At 45.4% G+C, this 13,402-nt stretch overlaps 1 long non-coding RNA gene across 1 annotated transcript; it reads left to right on the plus strand.

Annotated features, from left to right (window-relative positions):
- Positions 1-589: 589 nt before the first annotated feature.
- Positions 590-10,064, plus strand: LOC146754959 (uncharacterized). The gene is made up of 4 exons (XR_014938551.1): positions 590-1,455; positions 1,768-1,901; positions 2,882-3,041; positions 9,456-10,064. It is a non-coding gene; the product is annotated as an uncharacterized LOC146754959 (long non-coding RNA).
- Positions 10,065-13,402: the final 3,338 nt, after the last annotated feature.

Genomic DNA, 13,402 nt, shown 5'->3' on the forward strand with positions numbered 1-13,402 from the left:
AAACCTGGCCTGTCATGGGTCAGCAAGGACCAAAAGCTAGGAACCCAGATTATTTATATTACCAGTGTCTTAAAATAATTTAAACTTCAGTCAGTTTTCAAAGCTTCCAAAAACATTAATCCACAACAATGTAGAACTCAGAGATCTCCAGCTTTCATTTCCACAGCCTGTGCCACTCAGGCTGAGCTGGGTGCAGAGAGGCCAGGGTGTGAGCAGGATGGATAAATGCTGCCCTTATCCACGCATCAGATCCTGCATGTAGAAATCCTTTGTATTCATTATTCATGAATGCAATATGGCATGAGGATCCATGATCTTTATGGACAATGAATTCTGAACTCCCTGGGAGAGGAGAATATTTGCCTGTAGAAACCCGAGTCCAAGAACTGAACGTGCCCAGCTGGGGAAAGCACACACAGAAATAGTCTCTTGTTTCTGGCTGCGGCTCATACAGGCAGATCACTTATTTACCTCATCTAAATATTTGACCTTTATGCTTTTTGGAAATTGTATTTTTTTTTCTTTTTCTTCTTAATTATGTGGAAGGAGCACCTCCTTTCAGTGCTCTGATGGACTTCTCTATAAATAGCCCCTCACATCCCAGAACTTCACAATGAAACCTTCAGCAAAGTCAGCATCCTGAGGACTTTTTAAGCCTGAGATGGGAACCACGTGGAGTTTAATCATTAATCACCAGCCTTTAATTAACAGCTCTGGGCTTTGAACAAAAGGTGCTTGCTGCAAGGCTGCTGAGGGGCCCTGAGCTCTTCTGTGCGCTTTCATTTGAGGGACCCAGTGGCATTCCTAAAGGGGGCTGTTGGAGTAACCTTCTCCTTGTGGGAAGGGGTCACGCTTCCCAAGAAGAGCAGATGTTTGTGGCCCAATCTCCATTTTCACAACTGCCCTGCTGGCAGGCTGGAGGTCTGAGATGGCTCAGTGCAGGGATGCTACCAGTTCCCTAAGCCCTACTTTGCTCTGGAAAGGACTTGAGCATCTCCAGAGCCTTGTTGCCTCCATCAGGTGAGGTGGGCTTTAACCAAAGGAAAGAGGAAAGTTGCTCCAGGCTTGGAAAATTTTATAGGGGAGTGTTCAAAATTGAGCACTTGGGAGAGAAAGAAAACATTGCTATAAAAGTTGACTCAGCCAATATTTTCTACATTCTTGCTGCTGTGATTGAAGATATTTGTTTTTAATATAGGTTTCTCCCATTTGTAGTCTGGCTTTCCTGTAGTAAAAACTAAAGGGCAGATCCTCAGCTGATATAAATTGGCTCCACTGAAGTTAATGGAGCCATGCTGGTTTGTACCAGCTGAGGGATCTGGCTTGTGCTGCAGTGCTCCATACCCCCATTATCCTGCCATGATTACGATACTAATTCAGTAAAATGGCTTCGCAGTGTAATAAAACCAACCCAGAGCATGGAAGATGAAAGGACTCCCTTCTCCATTTGACCTGGTATTTTTCAACAGAATGTTTTCCCTTATTTTCTCTTTTGTTAGGAAATGCTCTAAACTTTTTTCTTGCTTTCTTGCTTTTTGGCTTCAGCACGAAGGCTGTGTGTGTGCAGAAAGCATGTGGCACATGCAGTGGTGTGGTGGGTCAGGGCACAGTGAGCCTCGTGCAAGGGAACGAATTGGTTCTTCAAAGGGCAGGGCTGATCCTGCAGAGCAGCTAAAGCCCTGAGCTAACCTTGACTCCTGAAAAATGGGAGTTATCATACTCCAGGGCAGAGCATTGATCATTTTACTCATTCTCTGCCCTGTGTAGTTTTTCTTGATCTGCCTGTGGTGGAAGACGCAGCCCAAGAAGCTCAATAAAGCTGCATCCACTTCTGTCACAGGGGAAAAAGACATGTTGGTGGCTTTCCTCCTTGTGATCAGCTCTTCAGCCATAGCAGAAAGGTGAGCAGGACGAGGTGTGCTATCTGGTTGCTTGGAGCTGTTGAAAACCGAAGGGAATAAAGAGACACAGAGATCTGAATAAAGGCAGACAGATGCATGGCTGGATCCCTAGGATGAAATGTTTTGTTTGCCACAGCGCAGCTGAACTGCACAGAGGTTTTGTTCTGAACCAGGAGGGAGTTTCACAGGGATGTTGCTAAATGGAGGCAGTAAATTTAACTTTAAAGGGCTGTGAATGGAGGCTTTTGGCTAAAAGCTGAAGTGCTGTTACTTTTTACTGGGCCTGTTTAACTCCACTTGGAACAGGACAGTGTGTTTGACTTATAAGGCTCCTGGAAGGCTTGGCCTGTGGGTCCTGCCCCTGGCAGAGTAGCAACGAGCCATAAAGGTGAGTGTGTGCCAGCCTGGCCCTTCTGTGCTAAAGGAAATACAAACTGATCTCACCTGTGGCTTAGGGAGAGCTGTGGGTGTAAGTGCTGGGAGCAGGGCTGTGCCATGGCAGCACAGTTTTAACTGTCAGAATAGCTAAAGGGTTCAAAGGCAGTCAAAATGTCCAATGTCCAGAATTGGCAGGTTTGCTTGAATCCTGCTCCCAGACCTGTGCTAATCCTCTAATATCATCGTAATAATCCTGATTCAAAGAAGGGTTTTCTTACCAGCTCATCATTTCGAAACAGTCTGAGCCTTCTTGTAGTATTATCCAATTTAAAACTGTTTAAACCTTCTGCTTCTTTTAGGGAAAAACATGCGTTTTGCACCAAAGTCTGCTCAGAAGCAGCAAAACCTCTCATGCTCATATCTACTAGTGTCTCGTTGCAAGCAATTTTAAAACATGCCCTGTGTTTGGATTGTATTTGAGACTCGGTTATTTGTTGTGGGTTTAGCAGACTGCAATCACCCACTTAAGGTGGAACTTGGCCACCTTCATTCCTTTCCTCCCAATGCTAAGGAAGCATCCAAAATTCTTGTATTTGGCACAGGTTGGCAGTGGATGCTGTCCCAGACTGAGAGGACCATTCCTCATGTTGTGTGGTTGTGGTCTGAGTGTCTTGGCAGTGGGAAGCTCTGTTTACCAAGAAAGATGGACCCAAGCTGCCTGGCTGAGGGGACAGGAGCATGCACACAGGCCTTACCTGTGGGGTAAGTGCACCCTTTTCTTGCATTAATTGGAGAAAAGAATTAATGATCTGGAAAGGTCTGCAGAACACAGGTGTCTGTGTCCTTAACCAAGCATTGGTGGCCAAGTGATGGCTGTGCAGAGCCCAGGGAGCCTCTGTGCCCCCAGTGATTGAGCACTGTTCCTGAGAAGGGGAGGCAGAGCTGGAGCAGTGGGTGCGGGCAGCCATCACTAGACCTAATCAGGCAAGGAAAAGCTTTGGAGCATATGGACCCCAATGTGTGGTCCAAGTGCAACAGCTTGGTGAGTGTCCTGCAGGGAGACTTTTACTAGCGCTGCAACAATAATTCATCACTGCCTGAAGGCTTGATGGGTCTGGTACTCCTTGTCTTAATTGACCTCGGCTGGAGACCTGCGTTTCAGTCCAGCTTAGTCACAAAGGACTTGGTCTGTACCTGGGCCTTAAAGAGGATATTTATCAGAAAAATCATATGATTAATGGAACTGAGTGATGTTCGCTTGAGAGTGGATGGGAATTTAATTAACAGAGTAGGGATTTTGGCAGGTGTGAAGTGCTGAGACCGATGATGTCTGGGGGACAGAGCACCCCAAGCCCCACTGTTGTGCAGCCATAGGCTGGGAGCTCAGGGTGGGGGGCTGAGAGAAACACAGTGCCAGAGTCTGGGCTTGTATGTGGGTAACACATGGTGTGCAGCTTGTTAAGCCCTCACACCACAGTGCCCAAATTGCCATTGCTGCCAGCCCTCTCAGAAAGGGCAAGGATAAAAAGGAAGCTGATACCCCCAAGTAAATGGTGATGGAGGGGGAAGAACAAGTGAAGAAATAATCAGAAAACTCCCAAAGCTTACTTTCTTGCCTGCTTCTTTTTCCCCACTCTTCTTTCTTTTTCCCTCCATGTCAACACCAAACAAGACAGGACTAAAATTAATGGGGAAAGCAGCAATTAGCAAATTAGGTTAGCGGTGTGTTGCAGTGTGCCATGGCTGCCAGGTGTGAGGGGCTCTGGCAGTATATTTATTAATGGCTGTCAGAAAAGTGACACTTTGATGAATGAAGCTGGGTAATCGGCACCCTCCGACAGCGAGCACTGAGAGGCCTCAACATGCTAAACTGCAAAATCAAACCTTTTTTAACCCCCATACAAAAATACAACAACAGAAATTGCTGCAAGAGGAGTGTGTTTTTCCATCAGGGGCTGGAATTCATGTTCTCCCCTAAATACCTCCTTTCTGTAACTTGCTGGGAGGAGTTGTCAGCATGGAAGGTTTTCCCTTTCCTTCAAATATGGGCCTCAAGAGTTTATAAATGCAGGCAGCTTAAAAGTATGTTTTGTTTTGGGTATATATGGCAACCCTATTAAAGGCAAGGGTCCTGTGCTCGTGCTTTTTGGCCTTTGCCCTTTAAACATGATGGTATCAGTAATCTACAGACTGAGATGGTGTGTTAGGTATCGTTTTCTCTTGACTGGTGGTCAGCACTTCTCCTCATTAGTGCCACTGATGTGTGATGTCCAGGAGCCCACGCTGCCTACAGGAAGAGAGAAAATGCAACAATATGTAAGGTTAAATGTGTCAGATGAAACTTCACCTGCAGCACTGTTGCATACTGAAGTTTCCACTCTTGATAACCTCAGCTGTGGGCATCTCCCTTCTGATGAATGTGTGTGTGCTGTGGGACATCAGCTGCCGTGCTCCCAAGTGAGCATGGCTATATGGTATAATGGCAGGGTGCATTGCTGGTCACTTGGTGAATGGGAATTCAGAATTACTGGCCAACAAGATGTGAGTTTAGAAGTTCTCTTCAGGAAAAAAAGACCACAACAGAACTGTACTGAAGTTGTTGAGGAGATCAGCCCAGCTGCTGGGATAGCATCTGGATTAAAGATTGCTCTGCAAAATGCTGCACTATGTGAAATATTTCTTCCAAGTTTTCAGGCTTTGCATTGCACGCCGGAGGTAAGTTCTGTGCACTGCTTTGATAGCTCAGCACGGGGTTGCTCAAATCCCCCAATTCCATAGAGAAATTGAATACCTTTCTACAAAATCTTGGTTCTGGGTTTGGCCAGCTAAAAGGACTGTGTAAGTTTTGATTAAAAACATGAGAATCAATGTAAGTCATATCCCAGGCATTCATCTGGTCTTCTAGTTTGAAATGAAGCTGAGTGATCTGTGTGGAGTTACTTGCCAGGATCTGTGGGCTTGTTAAGTTTGAATTGGCTCTTGTAGCAGATCTGAAATTATTCTCTTATGCTTTAATAATTGTATTTAGTTTCCTAATTTGGCTGCTGAGTTTATCAGAAGATAATTGAACTTTTAAAAACATAATCTGATCGGGCTGTAGGAAATACTTTAAAATAAACTTCTTCTGAGACTTTGATCTGTTTTCACGCCCTCTCTCACGAAAGCAGCCTGTCTGCAGGGCTCCAACCTGCTGAGGTGCGTGTTCCTAAACCAGGCAGTTCTTGAGCAGAACCGGGTTGCTCCCTGTATGCAAAGGAAGCCAGCAGCTCCCTGCCAAGACAAACTCTGGCTGCATGGACTGCTCCTGGGTGCAGCCCCCTGCCTGCATGCTCTGCCTGGGTGCAAAAATCCCCTTGTAAATGATTCCAGGGAGCAAGAGAAATGGCTCTCAAGTCACTTCAGTTTTTTGATACAACTAAAATTGTTACTTAAAGGTCAGAGTATTGTTTTCTTGTGCACTGAGAAGGGGATCAGTTGCCTTGCATGGAGCTGTGGGCTCAGTTCTCCTGGGCAGTTTGGGTTCCTTGCGAGCTGTGGTTTCAAGTGATGTGAGCTTTCCTGCCTTCTGCTGTTGGCTTCCGTCGAACAGGCATGTTTTCCCTTTTTGGTGAGACTTAACCCAATTCCTGAAGTTCTTATAAGCAGTTCCTGAGTTTTGGGGGTAATGGAGTGTGGTTCTCCAGTTTCAGTGATAGCATGTAGAAGTTTATGGGCCCACTGCAGGCCTGTAAACTCAGGTTTTCCAGGTCCTACATTAGCACATTAACTACTGGGCTGTTTTTCCTGCTCACCTACCTGACTTCCTTCCTGTTTTAAAAAGGATTTGCTGCTTTTCATGTTCTCCATTTTATGAATTTGCAAAGACTTCTGTCATTGTATAAGCATGCACCAAACAGTTTATTTTCACTTACTTCAGTGCTTATGGTTTATATTTACTTCCCATTGACTTGCTCAGGACTCAGCCCAGGGAAGACCTCTGACTTTCCTCTTGGTCTATGACATGGCTGGGAGGCTCCCAGCCCAGCAAGCAATCACTGCACCAAAGCTCAAGGAGTAAGCAAATATAAATGATTGTCCAGGCTGAGCTTGTCTTGGTTTTTAAAGGGGAAACACTGCTTGAAGTTCCCTCTGTGAGTGCCAGGAGGGTGAAATCACCCACTGCTCACTGTGGCTCTGCTGCACAAATGGTCTCTAGGCACCTGCAGTGCTGCCCCTCACAGCTCTGTCCATCCCCTCCATATAGACACGAAGGTTTGTCCATGACTTGTTCCACCTGCACAAGCTATTTTCTGATTCCTTGTCACTGTCAGCTCAGTAGCGCTGTCATTTTCCAGATACGTGGTGTGTAATTAATGAGAATGTCATTTCCAGATTGTTTCAAAAACTAGATTGAGCATCTGAGAAATTATTTCACTCAGTGCCTTAAGATAGCTCGTTCATTCAGAAAGCTATCTTGGCTGCTTGATTTGAGGGGAGTTGTGGAGGGAAGCAGCTGTGCTTATATTATTAAGGACTGCCAGCTTTGAACTCTTCATGCAGATGCAAAGCATGGGTTCACGTGCTGCCAACCAGGCAGCTGGGTGACAGGGCAGGGGAGGGATGTGCCCAAATTGCATCAGCCCTGGCCATGACAGCCTCACGTCTGTGTGTTGTGAGGATGGTCTCCTTGTGGTGGTCTCTGGGGGCAGCAGTTGCATGCTGCAGGGCTGGAGGGATAGGAGGACACATTGTAAGTTGCCTTTGTCCTGTATGGGCAGACACGAAGATTGGTTCTGGTGGGCTTTGTTGGCCCTCAAAGCAGAAAAGGAACAAAATGGGACTGAGCAGTGGATAAGGATTTGAGGCGCAGTTCTTATTTCTCCTGTAAATACCATGTATCCCCTCAATAAAACTGATTTATGGCTTTTAGCCATGGTTCCTCACCTGTAAAATTGGGAAAAATACTTCCTTTGTGCCCCATTTATTTACATGGTCATCTCTTCCTATCTAACACCGCGCTTGGTGCAGCGGGGCCTCGTTCCTTTCTCAGCACTCCATGCGGAATTTATATTGCAGCGATCCTTGTAACTATCAGCAAAAGAAAATTACTGCAGACAGGCCTGAGGTCCCAGTGCTTCAGCTCTGCTCTGATAGTGCTGCTGGCTGTGGTTTGGTGGCTGTCCCCTGCCCGTGGCTCTCAGCGTGTACCCACAGCTGTTAGTGTGAATGACAGATTAACAAATGCACAGTGGCTTTGTTCCTCACTGTGCTGCCCCAGTGCCACGCTGGGTCTGCAGTGCAGAGGGATGCATGGCATTGTCTCACCCACTAACACTCTGTCTGGTAACTGGCAAAAGCAATGCTTTTCACCCGTTGCAATGGGTGTGCTGTAGAAAATGAAGACCGTAGGGATGTGAGGGTCTTGTTTAATTTGTTTTATTTCTTAATCCAAGAGTAAGAGAATGCAAAACTTCCAAGCTGAAAGGCTTTGTGCTCTGCTTGCTCCAGGAGATATTAGTGAGGGATCAGCTGGGTTCACCAGTCTCCACAAGGTACCTTTGTTTATGGATGAGGCCGTGCAGTTGGGGATCAGAGGTTGTGCATAGCTGCTGTAGAGCACGCTGGGCTGCAAAAAGTCGGGCACCAGAGATTAATTTCTTGGTTTCTTAGAGCCAAGGTTTAATAGCAGACCTGGGGAGGACAGTGATTGAGCTCACAACCAGCAGAATCTATAGTTCAGGTCAAGTGAAAGGAAGGAGCTAAGGGACTCAGCATGCTGCTTGCAGGAGGAATTCTAATGGCTTCATGGTATGGGGTCTGCACAAGGCATACAGGAGCTAGTGCCCAGGCTGCCCCATGAAGCCTGCACAGCCCCGACCCCCTGCTCACTGCCCTGCTCACAGCTGGGCATGGAAAGAATAAATCTGGAAGGGAACAAGAGAAAACAGAAAACGCTGGCAGTTTTTCAGTAGGGAGAATGGTGTGTTTGAGCTGCAGTGGAGAGGGACAGCTTTTGGTTCTAACTTTTTGAGTTGCATACTTCAACAAACAGTGTAAATTTGGCAGGATGAAGGCTGGGTGACCTATTCTGGCTGGATCGAGGACTGATTCTGAAGCTGGGATTTAACTCAGCTCTGACATTTCATGCTGCTATTCCATTCCACTTCAGTTTCAAAGTTTTCAGACTTTTTTTTTTTTAAAGATGTGCCCTTTATGTAACTCATTTAATTGTGTCTAACTACACGGTGATTTTTTTCCCCTCCCTACCTTCACAAATGCGATTGGATATACATGTAGATCTTAACTTATAGCATATATTACAGTAGGGGCAAGAGAATCTGCCTTGAGCTTTCATATTTATCCTGAATAAGGCTGTACCAACTGGTTCTGCCTTAAATTCTCTACCTCAAAGTCTCCTGGTGTTCTGTTTTCTCAGGAAGGAAACAGGTTGCACTGAACGCAAACTGCGTGGCATGGATTTACTCGTTAGACACAGATGGGATTCCTCTATCAAAGTACTCTTGTGTTGTCTGCATTCATTACACTCACTAGAAAAGCTATTGACATGACAGCATTCTCCTGTTAGGTTTTTTTCTGCTCTTTTAGAAGTGCCTGTTGGGTTGCAGTGGCCTGAAAATGCACTGACCAAGATTAGAGGTTTGGACCTTGAGAGCCACAGGAGAGGAGCTTTCAATGTCTCCTGTATTTGTTATGATCAATTCATAGTGACTTGAGTCTGCAAATGAAGATGTTCTTATGAAATGTTTTTGATTTTATGCATTTTGATTCTGGTATTAAGTAGTGTGAGAAAAGCAAATCGGTCTTTTTGTTTGGCTGCTGGTTTAACGTCCAGTTCACATTAGCAGGATGCAAGGAATCTGGATGCTTGTTTGGAAGCCACTTATGAGATGTTCGATTTCCTTCTATGGAAGGAAATACTGGAGAAGACTTCTAATCTTATGATTCAAAGCATGAATCAGTCCCCAGATTGGATCTGTGCCTGCAGCAGTAAAAGGGGCAGATTGTCACAGGGTTGCTGCTTTGTTCTTCTCTGGAGCACCCTGTACAGCTGCTATCAAAGGCAGAAGAGCAGCATCAGTGGAACCTGCTCTGCTCAATGCAAGCTCTGAGTCTGGTGATTTTCAGCAGCATGTCATCTTAAATATATATGTTTTTTCTTTTCTCTTTCTTTATTAGTTTCATGTTCCAGCTGACTTCCTCCAAGAGAGGAACATGCTTTCCCATCAGAACTACGTGAAACACCTGAGTTCATTGGGACTGGAAGAAAACTGTCTCAGAGACAAAGATACACAGCTTCCCTGGATTGCTGGCTACGTGCCTGATCTGAGGTCTGTGGTCATTTACTTTGCAATGGATTTTTCACTTTTCATTTGCCTTGTGTAGGTATCACCAAATGGTTTATGCTTTCTGCTTTGCACTGTCTTTTTTGGGGGGAAAAACTACACAACAGCTCTGCACACTCCTTGTGCTGATAATCCCTGATGTGGCTGAACTGAAACAACACCCAGCCTGTGCCACTTAGCTGCTGCTGGACAGGACAATGCAGTGATGGTGGTATTTGAGGGAATGATATTCTATCACAAAGGGAATTTGTTACAACCATAATTTTACCAACACAAACGCAGAGAACAGCACTGATCTGAAAAGCCAGAGCCCTGCCTGTGAGTGAGCACAATCTGCAGATGGAGAGAAGCAACTTTCTGATTTCACTGCTAAACTTCCCCTCCTCAAACCAAAACAGTTTAATCAGTCAGATTCCTGTTTAATGAGTTGCACTGCTGCCTCTAACCAGGACAGTATCTTAGATGCTGGAAATAATGGTTTCAGTAAGACTTACTGTGATCTCATTACCCCATAGATGGCCTGTGTACGTTCTTCCCCTGCCTCTACCACTCACCTTCACAAGCAGGACCCCAATTTTGAGACTGAACCCCTCTGGCTGTGTGAGCTGCCACATGAAGGTGCTTTCCTGCACACTGTCCTCTAGTTGCTGCCATCAAGCAGTTGGTAAAGTCTGCAGCTTGTGGACAACTTTTCTTGCCAACCATACATTACAGAGGGCTAATTGTAAAAGTGGTGCACCTGCTGGCTCCCTTGGTGGCTGGAGCCAACAGGAAAAAAAAAAAAAAAAAAAAAAAAAGTAATAGTAATTTATTAATGATCAAGTCACAAATAGTAATGAAAACAATAGGAGCATCTGAAGGAAGCGCTGCCGGGGGCAGAGGTGCAGGTGCTCTGTGCCCTGAGCAGGCTTGTCGGCATTTTTATAAAGCTACTTTACAACCCTTATCAATTTCCTACTGCTTTCTGTGTACCCCCTGCCCCTTTGCAAATGTTTTGCCTGCACAACAGGCTCAGCATTTCTTGTTGTAGGTGATAAAATAGCTGTCACCCTGTGGAGGGAGAAAGGAGGCAAATAAAATAAAATCAAATAAAAATGTTAGGTCCAGGGAAACAAAGCAGAGGAAGCAAAGCATTTCGGAGCAAACAAATGAGTTCTAAGGGAGACGCTGAGTCGGCACAGGGAGAGCGATGATGGGAGCTGAGCTGAGGAATGGGGAAAGATTGGGGATAGCAAGAGCTGGAGGGCGAGGGTGGCTCTGCTGAAAGTACAGCCAGTGCCATCCATGAGGAGTTTGGGATCTGAAAATCCCAGCCGTAGTCTGAATAACTGCACTGCATTGGCAAGGTGAGAATTTGTTTAAGTAAGGAGAACAGAAGGCATATGAGCAACACCAGTTCAGGTGACATCCCCATACCAAGTGTCTTAAGTAGACATGGTAGAGATTAAGTAGACATTAAGTAAAGATGGTCGTGCTGTATCTCAAAATACAGTTTCTATATCCATATCAGAAGCCATGCTAGAGCTGATAGAAGGCAGATAGAGCAGACACCAACCAGCCCAGTGTTGTTCTTTGAGCCGTAGGTAGGGTCTGCAGTGCTCCTTAGGGGTACATCTGCTAATGTAATATAGCAGTTTAATTCAGCTTGCAACAAAATAAAGCTGAACTAAGTGGAAAACTCTAGAGCTGCGATGGCTTAATTGCTCATACATGAGCCTTTACTATGCAATTTGGAAACTTTAGGCCGTGGGAAATTGCTTCTGTGTTCTTGAGCCCATGAACTGCCTTAGTCTGTGGGTCTAACAACAATCAGCTCATAAAATGCTGTGAGTGCAGATTTCAGAGGTCAGCCTGAGTCCGTACCCAATCCATGTGGCTCCTGTGCCCTGCATTCGGCGCTCCAACGAGGTCAGTGAGCTGTCGAGCACACTGTCAGTGCTCTTTAAGCTACTGTGAATCTACCCCTGCTTTCTCTTTTCCCTTTTCTCATTCTCTCCTTGCTCTCACACACCCCCAAATCACAAACCCTGACACCAATGCCAGAAGCCTCTGAGGCTGTCGTAAGCCTGCAGTTATCTGCATTAGGAATAAAGCTGCCATTTTTAAAGCTTTTATACTTTTTATTCTTAACTCCACAGGACCCAGGAATCTTTTCCTGAAGTTAATGTGAATTCAGGGGGTGTGTGTTTTAAGAACTGAGCTGGGTCTTGTAAAAGAGGTAAGAACCAGCAGTTTGCAATGCTAATTATTGCCCGGTGATTTGAGGGGACCTGCACAACGTGCTAACGTGCCTATGATGACACGCAGCATGATACATGGGGAAAGGTGAAGGCAAGGCTCGTATATCCCCATAACACTGAAGGCATATTTCCCTCTCTAATAACTTACAAACAGTCACCATTTGCTGTCTGCAAAATTAAACTCTCATCTCCTCCAGCCTGCTGATCTGGTGCACAAATATAGGATTTTAAGCTTCTCTATTGAAAAATGTCCCTGCAAAGCTGTCCATCAGAACTCCCGCTGCTTTCCAGAGAGTATTATTAATAAGTTCTTCCTATCAGAAATGGGACCCTTTTAGAGCTCAGATAAGGTTTTTTTCCCTGTTAACCAGCTGGGCTGCTTGGCTGTGGACAAATGCCATGATGAATGACGGGTCAAGGATGGAGCAGGCTGATTTCTCTCCGAGCCTGACCTTGTCTCTGGTGTGACATCTGAAATGACAGGTGCATTAAAAAGTTATTTATGTAGGGAAGCTGCGATGCATTGTACCCTTTGCAAGGTAGCACCCAGTTTTGCAAGAGTATTAGAATAAAGGCTGCCTCTGTGTCTGCTGCCTCTTGTACTGCTGGCTTTCTGTAAGCAGCTGCTGTGAAAGCAAGAGGAGAAGCACGGAGCGTTTTTTAGTGCACAGAGGATGCTCTGGAAACTGAAAGGCAATAAAGGGAGCAGGGTCTGAGAGCAGCAGCAGCAGACAGCTTCCCAGCAAATCACCTGCGTGTCTGCAGATTACTTGCCTGGAACAGCAGTAATCAGCTCTGGAAATGCACCTGAAGGGTTCTGGGCTGTTGAAGGGCCAATGTTGTGGATAAAATGCAGCACTGAGGATTAAATGATTTCTACTGTTCAGCTCTTTATGGCCTCAGTGCACTTGTAAGACTTTCTCTGTTGAATCTCAGACTCTTTGTGAGTAGTTGTGCTGTGGCTCCCTTCTGTCTTTACTGTTGCTGAAATTAAAGGGACACTTCTGGCTTTGTCCTTCTTCCTGTAGGACACATAAGTGGAACTGTAACCATCCTGTGAACAGTCACTTCATTCTGGGAGATGAATAGTTGCTGAATGGCAAGAGATCGCAGCCTAAATCTCCAGAAAAATGCATGCAAACCCTATCAGGTTTCTATTGTCATCTGCCTGACATTGTGCTCCAAGTAGGAAATAGGAAAGGCAATAGGAAAGCTGCCTGTGTTTTGAAATCCAGAGCTTTCTCTGGACAAATAACACACTTGCTGTTGCATGGCCAAATGAGGACACAACATCCTATGGCACAGATTAAGTTGTAGAGCAGGGTTCATGGAAGAGCCCATGTGCAGTGATTTCTGCATCCTTCTGAGTGCTGATCAGATTAATGAGGACCACAGAAACATTGGAAAACTGTCGTAGTGACACATCAGTATCCTGTTAGCTTCAACAGAATTACAGCATTTGATATCAGCTCTTCCTTCCTTGCTGTTTCTCCACCCCTCCAAAACACCCCCTGAAACACTTGCAGGAGAAATTGTAAAA

The sequence above is a fragment of the Coturnix japonica genome, chromosome 37 (genome assembly GCF_054131305.1).
Source record: "Coturnix japonica strain WE chromosome 37, WE-NBRP24, whole genome shotgun sequence".
In the NCBI taxonomy this organism is placed as follows: domain Eukaryota; kingdom Metazoa; phylum Chordata; class Aves; order Galliformes; family Phasianidae; genus Coturnix; species Coturnix japonica.